At 50.8% G+C, this 18,530-nt stretch overlaps 1 protein-coding gene and 1 pseudogene across 1 annotated transcript in view; one reads left to right on the top strand and one right to left on the bottom strand.

Annotated features, from left to right (window-relative positions):
* LOC138999567 (saoe class I histocompatibility antigen, A alpha chain-like) overlaps positions 1-18,530 on the top strand; it is a 372,085-nt gene that overhangs the window by 231,139 nt on the left and 122,416 nt on the right. The window lies entirely within an intron of this gene.
* Positions 9,570-12,741, bottom strand: LOC138999561 (saoe class I histocompatibility antigen, A alpha chain-like; annotated as a pseudogene).

Raw genomic sequence — 18,530 nt, 5'->3', positions numbered from 1 at the left:
GTCTGTGCGGGCCTGGCTGGGGGTGTGGGTGGTCCTTCTGTCCCACCTCCTTGGGGTCTGGCCAGGAGCTCTGTAGTTCCTACGCCTCTGCACCCCCTCCCGTGTATTCGGCCCTCGGCCTGGAACAGAGGCAATGCCAGGCCCCACCCCACCTGCGGGTGAGTGACGGGAGCAGCCTGGGCCGCCCTCGCCTGGTCCCTGAATCCATCTCAGTCCCAATGTCCAAAGACACCCCGAAGCCATGACCTCCTGGACCCCCCTCACCCTCCAGGTCCAGCCGCTTCCGACCGCTGGGAACTCACAGCTTCTCTCACCAGCGCCGGTGACCCCACGGCGTGAGTGAGGAGGAGAGATGGCAGCGAGCTCCCGCCAAGCGGAATCCTCCTGGTCTGCGACCGGGTCTCCATCGCCTGCAGACCAGGCTGGGCTTTTTTATTTATTTATTTATGTTAAATATATTTTATTGATTTTTTACAGAGAGGAAGGGAGAGGGACAGAGAACTAGAAACATCGATGAGAGAGAAACATGGATCAGCCGCCTCCTGCACACCCCCTCCTGGGGATGTGCCCGCAACCAAGGTACATGCCCTTGACAGGAATCGAACCCGGGACCCTTCAGTCCTCAGGCGGATGCAATGCTCTGTCCACTGAGCCCAGCAGGTTAGGGCGGGCTTTTCTATTATCCCTGTCTCTTCCTCTCTGAAATCCAAGATGTGTGTGTGTGTGTGTGTGTGTGTCTGTGTGTCTGTATGTGTGTGTGTGTGTGTGTGTGTGCTTGTAAGGATGGACATCTCAGCCGAAGAAGAGAGAAATCATTCTTTCCTCTTTCTATTCCTCTTGTTTCCCCAGAATTTGGAGGAAGCCCACCAGCACTGTAAGATCTCCTCACTCATAGACTGAATCCAAAGCTAGCCCCATCCATTCACACCCAGTATTGTGTTACCAGCCACCTGGGCAACCCTTAGCGCTGTCAAGCTGACACATAAAATTAACCCTTCACAGTGACCCCAATCAAAGGGCACGCAAATGAAGACTCCAAGCTGAGGTTTCAGGGGCTGGTGCTTTTAGGTAGGGGGACCTTAGGTGAGCTACTATGGACTACTAACCACTAAAGCATCATCAATGTGGAATTGTAAATCATGGCTTAGACAGTGACCAGCAAATAAACCTGTTTTATTTACAATTAAAAGAAAATGTTACTAAATGAACTCACAAGGGTAGCCCTTAAATATGTCCAAATTGGACATGGATGCCCAGACCAGATGACATGTTAGTGTTGAGAGCAGGGCTTTACTCTTGAGCATTTTAAAATTCTGCTATTATGTAGATGCTACTTGAGTATAAATATTTTTGTGGTGATTTCTGTGAATGTTTGTGGTGATTTATGTAAATGTTAGGTGATTTATGTAAAAGTGCCTTTTAAAATGATAATTTTATTACTTTTAACGAAGGCATGTGGATATTGATTTTAAAATGTTTAACCGTTTTGGGAGACTCAAATCAAAGTTTAAACCTGGTTTTAAAGGTCAGTGACCAGGAATTGTTCCTTCTTTAAATACATTGAGAATAATGCCCTAGCCGGTTTTGTTCAGTAGATAGAGTGTCAGTCTGGGAAGTGAAGGGTCCTGGGTTTGATTTAGGTCAAGGACACGTACCTGGGTTGTAGGCTTCTGGGGCTGGTCATGAGGGCTGATCAGAGGCTGACCCCCCCCATCGATATAGGAGGCAACCAATCCACACATCTCTCTGCCATTGGTGTTTCTGTCACTCCCTCTCCCTCCCACTAGCCCCCAAAATCAATGGATAAATATCCTCAAGTGAGGATTAAATAAAAAAATGAATGAATAAGGAAGTAAAATTATAGTAGTACATATAGAAAACTTTTTTTTTTTCATATAGAAAACTTTTTAAAATCATTTAGAATAATAAAATTTTAGAGCTGGACATATTATAGCTAGCTTTTTAAAAGTAGACTTTATTGTCACTAATCATCTGAGAGATGCAAATCAAAACAACAATGAGGTACCATCTCACACCTGTCAGAATGGCCACCATCAACAAATCAACAAACGACAAGTGCTGGAGAGGATGTGGAGAAAAAGGAACACTTGTGCACTGCTGGTGGGAATGCAGACTGGTGCAGCCACTATGGAAGGCAGTATGGAGGTTCCTCAAAAAATTGGAAATGGAACTCCCATTTGACCCTGTGATCCCACTACTAGGAATATATCCCAAGAAACCAGAAACACCAATCAGAAAGGATATATGTAACCAGATGTTCATAGCAGCACAATTCACCATAGCTAAGATCTGGAAACAGCCTAAGTGCCCATCAGTAGATGAATGGATTAGAAAACTGTGGTACATCTACACGATGGAATACTATGCTGCTGTTAAAAAGAAGGAACTCCTACCATTTGCAACATCATGGATGGAACTGGAGAGCATTATGCTAAGTGAAACAAGCCAGTCAATGAAGGAAAAATACCACATGATCTCACTCATTCATGGATAATAAAGACCATTACAAACTTTTGAACAATAATAGATACAGAGGCAGAGCTGCCTCAAACTGATTGTCAAACTGCAGTGGGAAGGCCAGAGAGAGTTGGGGGGCAGGAGGGAGGGGAGTAAGAGTTCAACCGAAGGACTTGTATGCATGCATATAAGCATAACTAATGGACATAAGACACTGGGGGGTAAGGGAGGGTAGGGGTTTGTCAAGGGCGGGGGGGGAAAAAGGACACTTATGTAATACCCTTTGTAATACTTTAAGCGAAAAATAAAAATAAATAAATAAATAAAAGTAGACTTTATTGCCTAGCTGGTGTGGCTCAGTGGTTGAGCATTGACTGATGAACTAGGAGGTCATGGTTCAGTTCCCGGGCAGGGCATATGCCCCCGTTGCCAGCTCAATCCCCTGTGTGGGGCTTACAGGAGGCAGTCAATCAATGATTCACTCTCATCGGTGATGTTTCTATCTCTAGTCCTGCCCTCTTCCTCTATGAGATCAATACAAATGTTTTAAAAATTAGATTTTATTTATCAGAGCAGTTTCAGGTTCACAGCGAAATTGAGCAGAACTTAGAGAGTTCCCCTAAACCCCTGCTCCTTCACAATCATAGCCTCCCCACCACCCACAGCCCCCCACTGGGCGGTAGATTTGTTACAACTGTACTGACAGAGCCTTGTCACCCAAAGGGATAAATGGTGATGGACAGCGACTTGGCTTGGGGTGGAGAAAACACAATATGGTGGACCGATGATGTGCTGTAGATTTGTGCACCAGAAATCTGTATAATTTTGTTAGCCAGTAAATTCAATAAATACAAATCAATAAATAGATAAATTCAATAAAATCAAAAAAACATACAGAGAAAACAAGGCCATCAACAGTTCTTATAAAGTTCTTATAAAAGACCAAGCACACTGCCGAAACCGGTTTGGCTCAGTGGATAGAGCGTCGGCCTGCGGACTGAAGGGTCCCAGGTTCGATTCCAGTCAGGGGCATGTACCTGGGTTGCGGGCACATCCCCAGTGGGAGATGTGCAGGAGGCAGCTGGTCGATGTTTCTCTCTCATCGATGTTTCTAACTCTCTATCTCTCTCCCTTCCTCTCTGTAAAAAATCAATAAAATATATTTAAAAAAAAAAAAAAAAGACCAAGCACAAATAAAATAAGACTCTCAATTCTACCAATAAAAAAGCTAATGGAATTTTGACTGGGATTGAATCTGTAGATTTATGGAAATTGACACCTTAACCATATCAAGCCTTTCAATATCTCTCCTTTTATGTTGGTCCTCAACTTCTGTCAGTCTGTTTTATAGATTTTAATGTATGGGTCTTCTCCATATTTTATTACATTTATCCCTAAGCATTTCATGCTTTTGGATGCTGCTGCAAAAGGAATTTTAATTTCAATTTTGTGTTAGTCATAGCTGGCATAGAAATACAAGGGACTTTTAGATATTAATCTTTTTTAAAACATATTTTATTGATTTTTGAAGGAGAGGAAGGGAGAGGGATAGAGAGTTAGAAACATCGATGAGAGAGACACATCGATCAGCTGCCTCCTGCACATGTCCCACTGGGGATGTGCCCCCAACCAAGGTACATGCCCTTGACCGGAATCAAAACTGGGACCCTTGAGTCTGCAGGCTGATGCTCCATCCACTGAGCCAAACCAGTTAGGGGTAGATATTGATCTTTTTCCTGTTCCTCTGCTGAATTCACGCAATTCAGGGGGTGTGGGTGTGGAGTCTGTAAGCTTTTCTCTAGAGATGTCTATGTTGTTTGCAAATATGGACAGTTGCTTCTTCTTTTCTGATTTGTATGGCTCTTCTTTCTTGCATTGCCTTGTGCCTGATCCAAGGAGAAAGCATTCCATCCTTCCTGGTTAAGTGTGAATTTGGCTCTAGGATCTTTTTCCTTTTTGTTTTTGTTTGGCTCTAGGATTTTTTGAGATGGGCCTTTATCATATTGAGGAATTATCTTATATCCCCTGTTGCTGAGAGTTTTCAAAATATCCTGAATAGCTAACTGAATTTTGTCAAATGCCTTTTCCAGTCTTTGGAGATGATCATATGATATTTTCGTTTTTAATCTTTGACATGCTTAATTGTATTGATTGATTTTCAACCATTAATCCAAGCTTTCGTTCCTGGGATGAGCCTCTTTGGTAATTAAATAGCAAAGTTCACAGGCATAGAGCACACAGCCTATGGTGCTCCTGTTCCTGCACTGTTACTATGATATTTGCTGTTGGCTTCTGGGATCAGCCCTTGAATGACAAATCTCTGAACTGATTAGATTTAACATTCACCAAACACCTCTAGGGAAGTGACAAGGTCGTGTTAATGCTCTCATAAACCAGAATATTTCCTGAGTTACACACAGGTATCATGTAAGCAATGCCACTATGGAGATTTCCAAGGAGCCATCGAAGACTGAGGACCTGCGAAGGTTCTGATTCCACTGCCGAATATCCTCCCCCAAACGATGTGATCCCTGTCCAGCTGCCCTTCTTCACCTCCCTGGGCCTTTGGTCTCCCCAACACTGTCCTCAGGAATATCCGACCTTGAGCCCCTGAGATGGCAGAGCTGACTTGGGAGAAAGGTCACATAGTCCCAGGTGATGAGAAAACATCCTAGATGTTCATCATCAAGCTGCCTGCACCCAAATGCAAAGGCCTTTCTGTGAAGATAATGAACAGTTGTATCTGTGTGGGTCAGTGTGGCTCTCTCCTGGGCACCTGCATGTCCAGGTGTCTTAGCTTGGTTTTCCAAAGAGAGCCTGACACGGGGATGCAGGCTCACAGGATTGATGGGGTGGGGTGAAGGGGGCTCTCAGGAGAACAGCCAGAGGGACACAGAGGTGGCAGGGGGAGGAGCCAAGCCAGTATGTGGTCCCAGCTTTCCCCTGACCCCACAGAAGACTCAGGTGTGGAGCAAACCACAGAGTGGGTGCTGATGGAGGCCTGGCTTCTGGTTTATAGGATGCCTGGGGCAGGGCTGAATAGGGACTTCACTACCATGCAAGTGAATCCTTACAAAATGTGGGAGCCGGGGCCTTTAGCAATCTACACTCACAGCAGTTGGGCACAGGTGTGCCCAGTACAGAGGTCTGGACAGGACTCTTTTTAAAATATATATATTTTTATTGAGTTCAGACATTAAGGGAGAGAGATGGAAACATCAGTGATTAATGCCGGGGTTCTTGTTCCAGCATTAAAAAGGGTTCAGGAAATCTGGAGAAGGCTGTGAGTAGATTAATAAAGAGTCCAGAGACAAACTATAATTTTCAAAGGCATTTGGGGGTCAGAGGAGCTTAGTTTAAAGGAAACTAAGTTCTAAGATCTAAGATCTAAGTCCTTCAATATTCCTTAAAAAAGAGAGACTTCTTTCAACAGCTGCACTGCTCAAAGGGAAAACGTACTTCCTGAATAATTTCCATGTAACTTTATTAACTTCCTTAGATTAGGAACTGACTTTAACATCTCACAGGGCAGCATTCATTTCACATTGATTGTTGGGGATTTAATATGATAAATGGTATTGATGAAATGATTACCGAAAAAGGATCATTATTGATTATGTCTACATATTTCTCACCTCAACTGTGATTTCACGAACCCAGGAGTTCCAGGGCCCCTCAGGAGCAGCAGGGAGGGGCTGACAGGGGAGAACAGGGCCCTAGAAGGAGGCAGGAGCAGGAGGAACCTGAACACCCATCTCTCCACACCACGGGGTCCTGTGCGCTGGGAGCCCTGGGCCTGTGGGACAATGACGGGCAAAATGCCTCCAGTGGCTATAAGATGGGGACACCTAGAAAATGAGACCAAAGCTCTCACACTAAAGCAGGAACAGGCAGACTACCCACCAAAAAAAAGAGACATAACAAACACCCAGGAGATGAGGGCTGAGGGCGGGACCCTGGCTTGAGCTCAGGCTGACCTGCCCAGGAACGCCTTGCTGTCCAGGGTCCTGGAGATGCACTGCATTAGGACACGTGACAGGCCTGGGGGAGGCCGGAATCCCTGTGACCACAGGTCCTGGTGGGACAGGGTTCCACTGAGGGACAAGGTCAGAGGAGCAGAGAGGTGACCCGGCCAAGGAGGGACCACATCGAAGCCCACGATGCACTGAGCACTGACCATGCACAGGCCCCAACCACGCTTCCTCCTCACAGCCCCTCCTGTCCCACCTGGGACAGGCTCAGCACTGCAAACACATGGCTTCTGGAAAGTTCTCAGTGCTTCCTTCCATTTCCTCTCAAACTTTAGGATCTTCTCCTTTAATTAACCCATCAACGCTCCATGGCAAGCAATGAACATAGTCACAATAGAGTTTCATTTCAATACGGAGCAGGAAATGGCAGCTCAGAACACCAGGGAGTAAAGGCAGGGATGGGGAGGGCCCAGCCCAACTCTGCTGACAGGAAAGTGTGGGGAGCAGGCCAGGGCAGCCCCTCCATGAAAGGTTCTTGAGTCAAGAAGTCGGAGGGTGAACACATCTTCCATCACTCAGTCCCCACAAGGCAGCAGCCTCACCCTGTGGAGGACAAGCATCATGAGCAGATTGAGGTCAGTGGCTGTAACTGGTGACATTCTCAAAGCCCACTTCATGCTCACAGTGTCCCACAGACTCCCCACCACCCAGTCCTCCTCTCTGCCCACCCCTCCCCATGGCAGGGTCTCACCTTTCGAAGCCGAGAGAGACACATCAGAGACCTGGGAGCTGTCACTGCCTGGGAGGGGGGGGGGGGTAGCAAAACAGGACGGGGTCAGAGCAAGGACAGAAGATTAAACGAGAAAATGTGGTGAGTGGGTTCCCCCCATGACTCCCATCTGCACTGTCACAGGGTCTCAGGGGTCCCCCCTCCATATTCACTGGAAGCCTGAGCGTAGCTTTCTCCTTTTCCACCTGCGGGAAGAAAACATCCCGTGAGAGACCAGGGAGGAGGCAGGGCCATGAAGTCCTAAAGGAAGCCCTAGTCCTGGGCCCCAGAGAAGTTTCCAGAACCCCATGTATAGACCCAGGGCAGGATGTGAGTCTTTCTCGGTCCGTCCTGCGGCTGCCTGACCTGCCTTGGCATTTAGTCTCCTCAGACTCGAGAAGAAATCAGCCACGGTTCTGAGGACCTGCCTCCATCCTGCCCTCCCTACAATGTGTTGGGCAGGAATTCCGGTCGCGGCTGGGAAAACGAGTTATGGTTTCTTGTCTATATTTGTCTTGGGACTTGATGGAGTCAACCACTTTCTCTATAAAACTCCTACACTGTGCACAAGAGTAAGAAACGCATTCTGTGAAGAAATAAAAGGTCACAATGCATCGGGAAAACGTTCCCTCCCTTCTATCCAGGGGGCGTGTGGAGTCACTAATTGAATTCGGGGCCTGTGGTCCCTTCACTCCTGTCCTGGGAGGGTTGCCAACAGGTACCCCTCGGCATCCCTTGAGAAGAAACACTTAGGTGCCATTCCCACCTTTGTGTTTCTACATCAACTGCTTCATCCTGATTTCCGTACCGTCCAATGGAATTACTTCCCTTATCTCACCCGTCTCTGCTCAGAAATGTACAGGTGTCCCATGGGGCAGAGTCACTCCCCCCAAATTCCAAGATATGTGAGGTCCATGTAACCTCATTAAATCCTCTCCTTTTATTATTTCTTTCAAAGGAGAGGTGGGAGAGTTGGCATCTTGAATAACTTTCCAAGCTGTGACAGCCCACGTGTGGCACCGCATTGGGAAGCACTGGGGGACACGGTAGGAGTGCCCAACCAGTGGAAGGGAGCCATCACGTAAATTGGGTGGTTTGAGGTATGTAAGGGCTGAAAATCTCTTTCTGGAGAACAAGCACATTCTCACCAACATGGGTAGGGGTTTTCTTTTCTCCACACTTTTGCCAACAGGTGTCTCTCTGTTTGGTCCATCTGTCCTTCTGAGCCTTTCACTCTATCCCTGGTCCCATGTGTGATCTCCTGTCATCCTGTCGGTGACACTCAGCCTCTGACTCCCCCTGACATCCCATCCTGCTCTCAGTCTCTAGGTGCAGGGAGTGCGGCCAATGCATTTTCCACCAGGTTTGGAACAACTTACTCTCCCACCAGGAATATATGAGACAGAACGAGTTCACATTCTTGTGAACAGTTGGTTTTGTCTGACTCTGTCATTCACAATGCTGGGAGGTGGGCAACAACATCACATTAGGGCTCAATTCAATTTCTCCTCTGACTACAACTGTTGGGCAATTTTCCTAAGTGTCCGGGCCATGTAACCATCCTCAAAGGACGATGGATTGGACACAGTGTTCATGAGTAGGTGGGACTCTAGTAAGGTGCCAGCATCTTCAATTATTGGGACACTGTTGCTATTAATGGATCTGAGAAAGTGTCTGGTCTTTGCCCCTGGCTCCTGGCACTGAGCTCCTAAAACCCTGGGCATATCGTGAGTGACAAGTGTTTTTGGGACACTGATGAGATGGCTCTTGGCTGAGGGTCCTGGAGAGAGTCAGGGTGGGGGCTGGTCCCCAGAAAGACCAAGCAGATCAGAGGGTTGGAACCTTCAGGCCCTAGAAGGAGGCAAGAGCAGGAGGAGCCTGAAATGTATCTCTCCAACCAGAGTCCTGTGTGCAGGGACCCCTGGGCCTGCAGGACAATGATGGCAAAAATGAGCCCTGATACTGTCAGACAGGGACACCCAGAGAATGAGACCAAAACGCCTACACAAACACAGTAACAGGCATCATATCCACAAAAGCAAAGAAACAACAAACACCCACAAGAGAGGTTCTGAGGGCCTGACCCAGACCTGAGCCTTGGATGACGAGGGGCCTGGAGATGTGATTCATTCGAACAAGTGACAAGGCCCGTGTGTCCCTGTGAGCACAGGTCCTGGTGGGACAGGGAACACTGAGGGACAAGGTCAGAGGAGTAGAGAGGTGACGCGGTTGAGGAGTGACCACGTCAAAGCCCACGATGCACTGAGCACCACCTGAGCACAGGCCCCGACCACACTCCGTCCTCACAGCCTCTCCCGTCCCCCCTGCAAAGAGCACAAAATACACAGGAATCCGCAGAATCCTTGGTGCTTCCATTTATTTCTTCTGAGAAAATAATTAAAGGGTCTCCTTTAATTACCCGTCACCAGTCATGGCAAGAATTAAAGCACGAGGTCAACCCACAGTCTCATTTCAATACAAAGCAGGAAGTTGCAGCTCAGAGCACCAGGGAGTAAAGGCAGGGATGGGGAGGGCTCAGCCCGCCTCTGCTGACAGGAAAGTGTGGGGAGCAGAGCAGGCCAGCCCCCAAATCAGAGGTTCTTGGGTCAGGAAGTGGGAGCATGAACACATTTTCCATCACTCAGTCCCCACAAGGCAGCTGCCTCACGCTGTGGAGGACAAGCATCATGAACAGGTTCAGGTCAGTGGCTGTAACTGGTGACATTCTCAAAGCCCACTTCATGCTCACAGTGTCCCACAGACTCCCCACCACCCAGTCCTCCCCTCTGCCCACCCCTCCCCACGGCAGGGTCTCACCTTTAGAAGCTGAGAGAGACATGTCAGAGCCCTGGGAGCTGTCACCGCCTGGGGGTGGGGGGGGAGACACACCAGACGAGGGTCAGAGCCCCAGGGCAGGAGACTAAGGAGGAACTATGGGGTAGGGTCCCCTATGGCTTCCATCTGCACTGTCACAGGGACTCAGGGGTCCCCCTCCATACTTACTGGCAGCCTGAGAGTAGCTCCCTCCTTTCCCACCTGCAGGAAGAAAACATCCTGTGAGAGACCAGGGAGGAGGCAGGGCCATGCGGTCCTAAAGGAAGCCCTAGTCCTGGGCCCCAGCGAAGTTTCCAGAACCCTGTTTATAGACCCAGGGCAGGACCAGGGAAACTGAGGGAAGTGCATGTGTGGGGTCTGGACCCACCGCCCGCCTGGAGGTCTGTGCTCAGCAGGGACCTGCCCTCTGACCTGGGACTGCTGGGAACGGGGTCCCCACCACCAGCATCATCAGGTGATAAGTGGGTCCCTCATTTTCCCACAGGCCTCACTACAGAGTAAGTGTGAGCACAGAGCCCCACACTGGCCATCACACGGGTGGGGATGGTGCTTCCCGAGAAGGAGGCGGGACACGCATCTACCTGGGCTTGAACCCCCAGTGGAACAAGAGACACAGACCCCACCCCTGCCCACCTGAACGCCTCCTCCCCCACATCACAGCTCCAGCCACGGCTCCCAGCAGAAACAGGCCCCCAGCGATGCCCATGATGATGATGAAGGTCTGAGAAGGCGGCTCTGGGAGGAGAAGGGAAGGAAGGGTGAGGCCCCTGACCCCAGGCCTCAGCCCCGACCCCACCGAGGTCCCCCAGGGCCCCTGCTGCCCTGAGAAGAGGCTCTGTGCCCACGGCCCCTCCTCACCCCATCTCAGGGTCAGGGGCTCGGGCAGCCCCTCGTGCTGCACATGGCACGTGTATCTCTGCTCCTCTCCAGGGGGCACCCCCACGGCCGCCCACTTCTGGAAGGTGCCGTCCCCCGCAGGCCTGGTCTCCACCAGCTCCATGTCCTGGGTCTGGTCCTCCCCATCACGCTGCCAGGTCAGGCTGATGTCCGCAGGGTAGAAGCCCAGCGCCCAGCACCTCAGGGTGACCTCATGGGCAGAGACGGGGTGGTGGGTCACGTGTGCCTTTGGAGGGTCTGAGGGGAGGAGAGAAAATGCAGGAAGTTTGCATCTGCCATGGGAAACCCCAGCAGCGCCCATGTGACCATCCTGAGAGTGGACAGCACACCTGGGGTGGGGAAGGGAGCACACAGCCCACACACCAGCCTGGACAGAGGCACCTGGAAGGCCCTCCTAGTCTTTAGAAAGTTCTAGAATCAGAGAGACACAGCCCAGGGCAGGAGGCCACGTGACTCCGAAAAGCTGGGGTGAGGCCTCAGACACAGTGGGTGTGGGCAGCGCACAAGGCCTGAGAGAGAAGGTCCCCGTGGGTCCCAGAGCCCCTGCAGGGCCCATGGGAACCGCTGATGAGCTATTTCAGGGTTCTCCCTGCACCCCAGGAGAGCCTGCACCCCTAACTGTCCCTGAGAGGAGGGGGGTCCCTCTGGTACATGACCTGATAGCCAGGGGGCTCCCTCCCTGACCCCAAGGAGGGGTGTCTGACACTGACCCCCTGTCCTGTCTCCTCGTAGGAGCCTCAGCCCCGGGGAGAGGGGGCGGCCCCAAGGCCCTGGTACCTGCGCGCTGCAGGGTCTCCTTCCCTTTGTCCAGGTACATGAGCAGCGACTCCACACACAGGCCCTCCAGGTAGCTCCTCTGATGCTCTGCCTCACTGGCCGCCTCCCACTTGCGCTTGGTGATCTGAGCCGCCATGTCGGCCGCGGTCCAGGAGGTCAGGTCCTCGTTCAGGGCGATGTAGTCTGCGCCATCGTAGGCGTATTGCCAGTTCGCGGAGGAGGCGCCCGTCGGGTCCCAGGTCGCAGCCATGCATGTTCTGGATGGTGTGAGACCCTGACCCCGCCCCGCGGTCAGCCCCGCCCCGCGGTCAGCCCCGCCCCGCCCGCCCGGCGGGGACTGAATCTAAAACTGAAAGTGAAATCGGGTCAAAGTCCCCGCGGCTCCTCCCGGGTGGGGGCCGGGCGGGTCCCGCCGCCTCGGGGTGACGCTCGGACCCGGACCCTCGGGGCGACCCCGGCCCGTCCGTGGGGAGGGGGGTCGTGAGGGGCCCGGCGCGCGGCTCACCGTCCTCGCTCTGGTTGTAGTAGCCGCGCAGGATCTTCAGTCCCACTCGGAATGCCTGTGCGGTTCCCTTGTCCCTCAGCGTCTCCCGGTCCCAATACCCCGGATAAACCTGCTCCACCCACGGCTGCTGCATCCACGGCGCCCGCGGCTCCATCCTCGGATTCGGGGCGTCGCTGTCGAACCGCACGAACTGCGTGTCGTCCACGTAGCCGACGGTGAGGAAGCGGGGCTCCCCGCGGCCGGGGCGGGACAGGATGGTTTGAAAATACCGCAGGGAGTGGGGGCCTGGGGGGCGGACGGGGGGCAGGGCCGGGGCTGGACACGCGCCTTCCGGGTTCCGCGTCCCCGCCGGGTCCCCTCGCTCCTCCCCGCACCGCCGCCCCCTCCGACCCCGCACTCACCGGCCCAGCTGGGGGTCAGGACCAGCGCCCCCGAGAGCAGCAGGAGGAGGGTGGGGGGGCTCATGACTCTCATCCTCGGCGTCCGGCGGTCGGTCTGAGTCCTGGCGCTTCCGCGGGGAGTTATAACCGGGAGCCGCAGGGACGCTGATTGGCTGCTCTGGAAACCGCTCAGCCAATGGGAGTGAGAAGCGGGGTTGCGTCACGAGTCTCCAGGAAGGAGGCGCCGACACAGGTTGGGAGAGGAGAAGTGAAACCAGGGCGCTGGGGAGTCCACCACACGGAGCTGCCCCCCCAGACTCTGTCCCCTGCGGAGCCCTGAGCGCAGGCCTGGGCCCTGGGACTCGGTCCTGCCCCTCCTCTTGCGCGGGGCGCCCGTCACACTGTCCCCGAGGCCTGGCCCAGGCGCTGTGCTGTTCAGGGACTTTCCAAGGTTTTGGTGTCACCATCTCTGTGCGGCCTCACACACAGGCAGGCGCCCAGATAACCTTGTGTGTGTGTTGACGTCTATCATAGTGACCCCTCAAGGGTCACACAGGGTGAGACAGTTATTAATCCACGTCCCATGCTCACTGCCTGTGAGATGGTAACAGGAGTCATGTTTTTAAAAAATATATAGTTTATATTGATTTCAGAGAAAAAGGAAGAGGAAGAGAGAGATAGAAACATCAATAATAAGAAATAATCATTGATCGGTTGCCTCCTACATGCCCCACACTGGGGATGGAGCCTACAACACAGGCGTGTGCTCTGACAAACAGTTGAGCTCTGACCTCCTGGTTCATAGGTCAATGTTCAACCACCGAGCCCCGCTGGCTGGGGAATATTGAATAGTTTCTGTTCTGTTCTGTCACAGTCCCCAGGGCTGTCTTGCTGGGTGGCTCGGGTCCTCATGCAGGTGATGTAAAGTGATGCCTTGTGTCTCTAAGTCCTAGAGACCTTCCTGTGCTGATGCATTTAATGACGTCATCAAAGCTCACAGGTGTTGCTGTTCCCACAGAGGCCCCTAGAAAAGCGTGTCCGCACTGGGGAGCGGTCTCGCTCACGTGGTGGGACACACCTGTTCCAAAATTCTGGTTTTCTCTTGGGGGCTGACATTGTATCAAGACAACAGGACTGTCAGTTGGCACCTGCCAGGTGATATTTCCTGAAGGGAAAAGCTCATCTTCATTTTAAAAATATATATATATTTTTGTTGATTTCAGAGAGGAAGGAGAAGGAGGGAGAGAGACAGAAACATGAATGATGAGGGAGAATCTTTGATTGGCCTCCTCCTGCTCGCCCCATCGGGCATTGGGCCCACATTGGAGATTGGGCCCACCACTCGGACATGTGCCCTTGACTGGAATCAGACCTTCAGTCTGGAGGCTGATGCTCTACCCACTGGGCCAAACCAGCTTGGGCACTCATGTTCATTATTGAGAAAGTGTGAGCCAGTTCACCAAATCTCAGCAATACTAGTGTCTGTGCCATTCGTTCTGTTACGTAAACATGGGCCAGGCCGGGTGTGGCTCAGTGGCTGAGCACTGACCTATGAACCAGGAGGCCAGGGTTCTATTCCCTGTGAGGCACCTGCAGAGTGGCGGGCTAGATCCCCAGTGGGGGGCATTCAGGAGGCGGCCTATCCGTGGTTCTCTCCCATCATGGATGTTTCCATCTCTGTCTCCCTCTCAGTTCCTCTCTGAAATCAAATTTTTTTAAAATATATTTTTATTGATTTCAGAGAGGAAGGGAGTGGGAGAGATAGAAACAACCATAGTGAGAGAGAATCATGGATCTGCTGCCTCCTGCACATCCCCTACTAGGAATTGAGACCACATCCTGTGCATGTGACCTCGACTGAATCAAACCTGGGACCCTACAGTCCGCAGACCTATGCTCCAACCATAGAGACAAACCAGCTAGGGCTCAATTTTTTAAAAAATGTAAACATGGGCCCTAACCGGTAAGAGGTGTGCAGGAGGCAGCTGATCAATGTTTCTCTGTCATCAATGTTTCTCTCTATCCCTCTCCCTTCCTCTCTGTAAAAAATCAATAAAATATAATTTTGAAAAAAAGTAAACATGGGATCCCATGAGAAAGAGGCTAGCTCAGCGGCCACACATGATCTCCCTGGTGCATGAGACTTGGGAATGTGGCAGAAGTGTTCTTTGTGTGCTTCCCAGGCCATCATATAAGGTTTTTTTATCCTCCATTTTTATTAAAGACAGTTAAGTAATTAATCCATTTGTGTAATAAATGCAACATACATATGTCTTCTTTTTAAAAATATTTTTAATTTTCCTAATATATTTGATGTACAATATTGTGTTAGTTTATGTGTACAACTCTGGTTAGACATTCCTATAACTTATACAGTGATAGCCCCCATACATCTAGTACCACGTGACCTCATATGTAGTTGGTACATTATGATTGACTGTGTTCCCTGTGCTGTCCTTTCCCTCCCCATGACCACACTGTAAGGACCATGTTGTAGCTCCTCCTCCTTCACCTGCTGTGCCCAGTCCCTCCCCTGCCCTCCAGCAGCCACCAGTCTGCTCTCTGTGGCTGAGTCTGTGGCTGCTGTAGGATCCTGTTGGGCGGATTCCAGGCGGCTCTGAATGCTGGTCGTTGGGAGGGTGGTGGTCATTGTCCTGTGGTTATGGGCCATGCAGGCACTGCATTCATGTTGGGGTATCTCCACCGGCGGCCACGATGTTTTAAAAATGTGGATGGAAGGATGAGGCATCAGTAATGATAATAATTTCACCTCCTTCAATCATGTCGTGTCTTTTAAAAGCGAAACTGGTTTTGTTCTCTGTCTGTCTGTCTTCTCTCTGCAGGTTAGTGCTGGGGAAGAGGAAGGACCATGGAGGTCGGGTGTCGGCCCATTCCTGCTGAGCTTGGTCTCAGGGCCCATGTCAGCAGAGTGAAAAGGCCAGGATGTCCTTCATCTCCTGCAACAGTGCTGACCCCCCACCTCCCAGGAAAGGCTCGCAGATCATTCACGGTTCCACAGACCACACTTTGAGAAAGGTTGATCTGGATCAACCAGGGAGAGAATCCCAACTGGCCCTGCCTTTCCCTCCTCTTCTCTTCCCAGAATCCCTCTGCATAAGGGAGGGGGTCCCTGCACCCCAAAACTGAGCTCACAGCACTGCCCCTGGGACCTTCTAGAAGAGAGCTCATCCTGAAAATCCCACAGGGAGTGTCCTCAGCCTGGGAGGGAGGTGGAGGGACAGGGGTGTCCCCTCTGGCACAGGGAGCAGTTTGTGCCTGAAGACAGCAGGCCCACAGACACCCATGTGGTTTCTCCACCCCAGCTGAGTGTGCGCTCACATCCCAGACAGAAACCTGACGTGTCTGTAGGAGAAGCCATCTTGGCCCTTTTATTTTATTCCTTTGAATTTTAAAAATAGGTTTTCATTGACATTAGAGAGAGAGGAAGGGAGAGGAAGAAAGAGAGGAACATGGATGCGAGAGAGAATCCCTGATTGGTTGGCTCCCCTACGCGCCCTGACCAGGGGTCACACCTGAAACCTGTCAGTGCCCAGGACAGCGCTCACCCCACTGGCTGCACCGGCCAGACCCGGCCCTTTAATGCAAATAGGCCGAGTGCTCTGACCTGAGGCCCCACCCCTGTGCAGAGCAGTCTGTCCAGCAGGACATTCTGTGAGTGAGGACTCGCTCTGTGTCGGTTCCTCCTACGTGGCAGCCACCAGCTGCTGTGGCCACTGAGCCCTTGGCAGTGGCTCCTGGGCCGAGCTGGGGGACTTTCATGACTCTGCTGGTCAGAGCTCTCTGGTTGCCCCATGTGGTACCCACGCTGGCTGCTCCGTGGTGACTCCAGGTCTGCAAAGTCTCCTTGAAATCAGTGAGTCCACTTCAGGGGCTGGAACACCCACCTGGACGCCCAGCCCTCACGGGATGGACCCTGCTGTGTGTCCGGAAGGTCTGCTCGTCATCACACTGGTCCCCACACCTGGACATTGTCCTGGGGGGAGAGTCAGGACTCAGGAGAATGATGAGTGTGTCCTGTGTGACAAACAATTCAGTCACTCCTGCCTCTCCCGCTGTGCCCCCCGACCACATGCATCCACACAGCTGAGCCACTTGTTGGCAATGAAAACCTACTAAAGCAGCCCTGTTGGGTGGCTATGTGGTTAGACCCTCAAACCAAAGTGTCCCTGGTTTACGTCCCAGTCAAAGGCACCTACCTCGGTTGCAGGTACAATCCCTGCTCCAGTTGGGACACATGGGGGAGGCAACCAATTCATGTGTCTCTCTCATGTTGATGATTCTCTCTCTCCCTCTCTCTCCTTTCCTCTCTTAAATCAATAAAAATATATTTATGAAAATCAATGGAAAATATATCCTCAGGTGAGGATTTGAAAAAATTAAAAATAAGACCTACGGAAGCAGAAACTCGGGGCATGGGCCCAGCACGCTGGTGCCCTGAGCCCCCAGGTGGTGTAATACTGTGATTCTTCAACCACAGCCAGTCCTCCCTGGTTCTCACACCCGGATCACCTGGGGCTTCATTTTGGGTTTGTTTTGAAATGATTACAGCATCACAGGAAGTTGCAACACTAGCCCAGGGAGGTCTCATGTATTAAAAAATTAAATGCCTGCAAGCCGTTCGAGGTGAGTGTATTTAAGCATCAGAAAAGGGACAGGATGGTGGGCCTACTCCCCTGTTTTCTCCGTTCCGGCTCTTTTCAGAGTCCACCGTGACTCTGGTCTTGACAGAATCAGCATCTCTCAATCCAACTCTCTCTGGAACTCTGTTTTGTTTCTCTTGTTAATCTTCACTCAAGGTTATTTTTCCCATTGGTTTTTGAGAGAGAGAGAGGAATTGAGGAAGGAAAGATGAGAGAGAGATAGAGAGGGAGAGAGAGAGAGAGAGAGAGAGAGAGAGAGAGAGAGAGAGAGAGAGAACCATTAAGTTGTTCCACTTACGTAGGCATTCATTGATTCTTTTTCTAGTATATATTTTTTATGGATTTCAGAGGGAGAGGAAGAGAGAGAAATATCATTGTTGAGAGAGAATCATTGATTGGCTGCCTCTTGCACACGCCTCACTGGGGATGGAGCCTGAAACCCCAGCATGTGCCCTGACTGGGAATCTAACCATGACCTCCTGGTTCATAGGTCGATTCTCAACCACTGAGCCACGCCGTCCAGGCAACATTTACTGATTCTTGTCTGTGCCGTGACCAGGAATTGAACCTGAAACCTTTGTGTATCTAAACAATGGTCTAACCAACTGAGCTACCTAGCCTGGGTTGAGCAGTTTAAACTGTTAAGTTGTGACTTGCTTTTAGAGGTCATATGTAGAATTATTATAAAAAATACCCACTAGGTAGCAGCAAAGGCCTTTGCATAGGTTCTGCTAAATGGTTTTGCTACCAACTTAAAAAGAAAACAATTGGTATTTCCTTTGTAACTTTATTTAGCTACGACTGGAGAATGACAGGAAGCTATGAGTGTCATAGCAACTTCCTGTTATCACCAATAAGCACATTTTCAAAAAATAACGTGTATAACTTCAGTAACTCTTTTATTTCTTCTTATTTTTTCTACTCATATTTATTGGAATATAATTTCAGGTCTTTTTAATGTATGAATAAATAATTGGGGATTGTATTTAAAAAGAAAAAATACCACCCGCTGGGCCAGCTTGACTCAGTGGTTGAGCATCAACCTATGAACCAGGAGGGCACGGGTTCAATTCCAGGTCAAGGGCACATGCCCGGATTTCAGGCTCCATCCGCAGTGGGGGGCATGCAGGAAGCAGCAGGTCAGTGATTCCCTCTCATCATTGATGTTTCTATCTCTCCCTCTCCCTTCCTCTCTAAAATCAATAAGAATATATTTTTTGTATTTTTTTTGTTTTATTGTTTAAAGTATTACAGATA

This window comes from Myotis yumanensis, unplaced genomic scaffold (assembly GCF_028538775.1).
Source record: "Myotis yumanensis isolate MYYU_CA2020_CCGP unplaced genomic scaffold, mMyoYum1.0.hap1 SCAF_23, whole genome shotgun sequence".
Lineage (NCBI taxonomy): Eukaryota > Metazoa > Chordata > Mammalia > Chiroptera > Vespertilionidae > Myotis > Myotis yumanensis.
The sequence above is the reverse complement of the archived record's forward strand: the minus strand, read 5'-3'. Positions and strand labels throughout refer to the sequence as shown.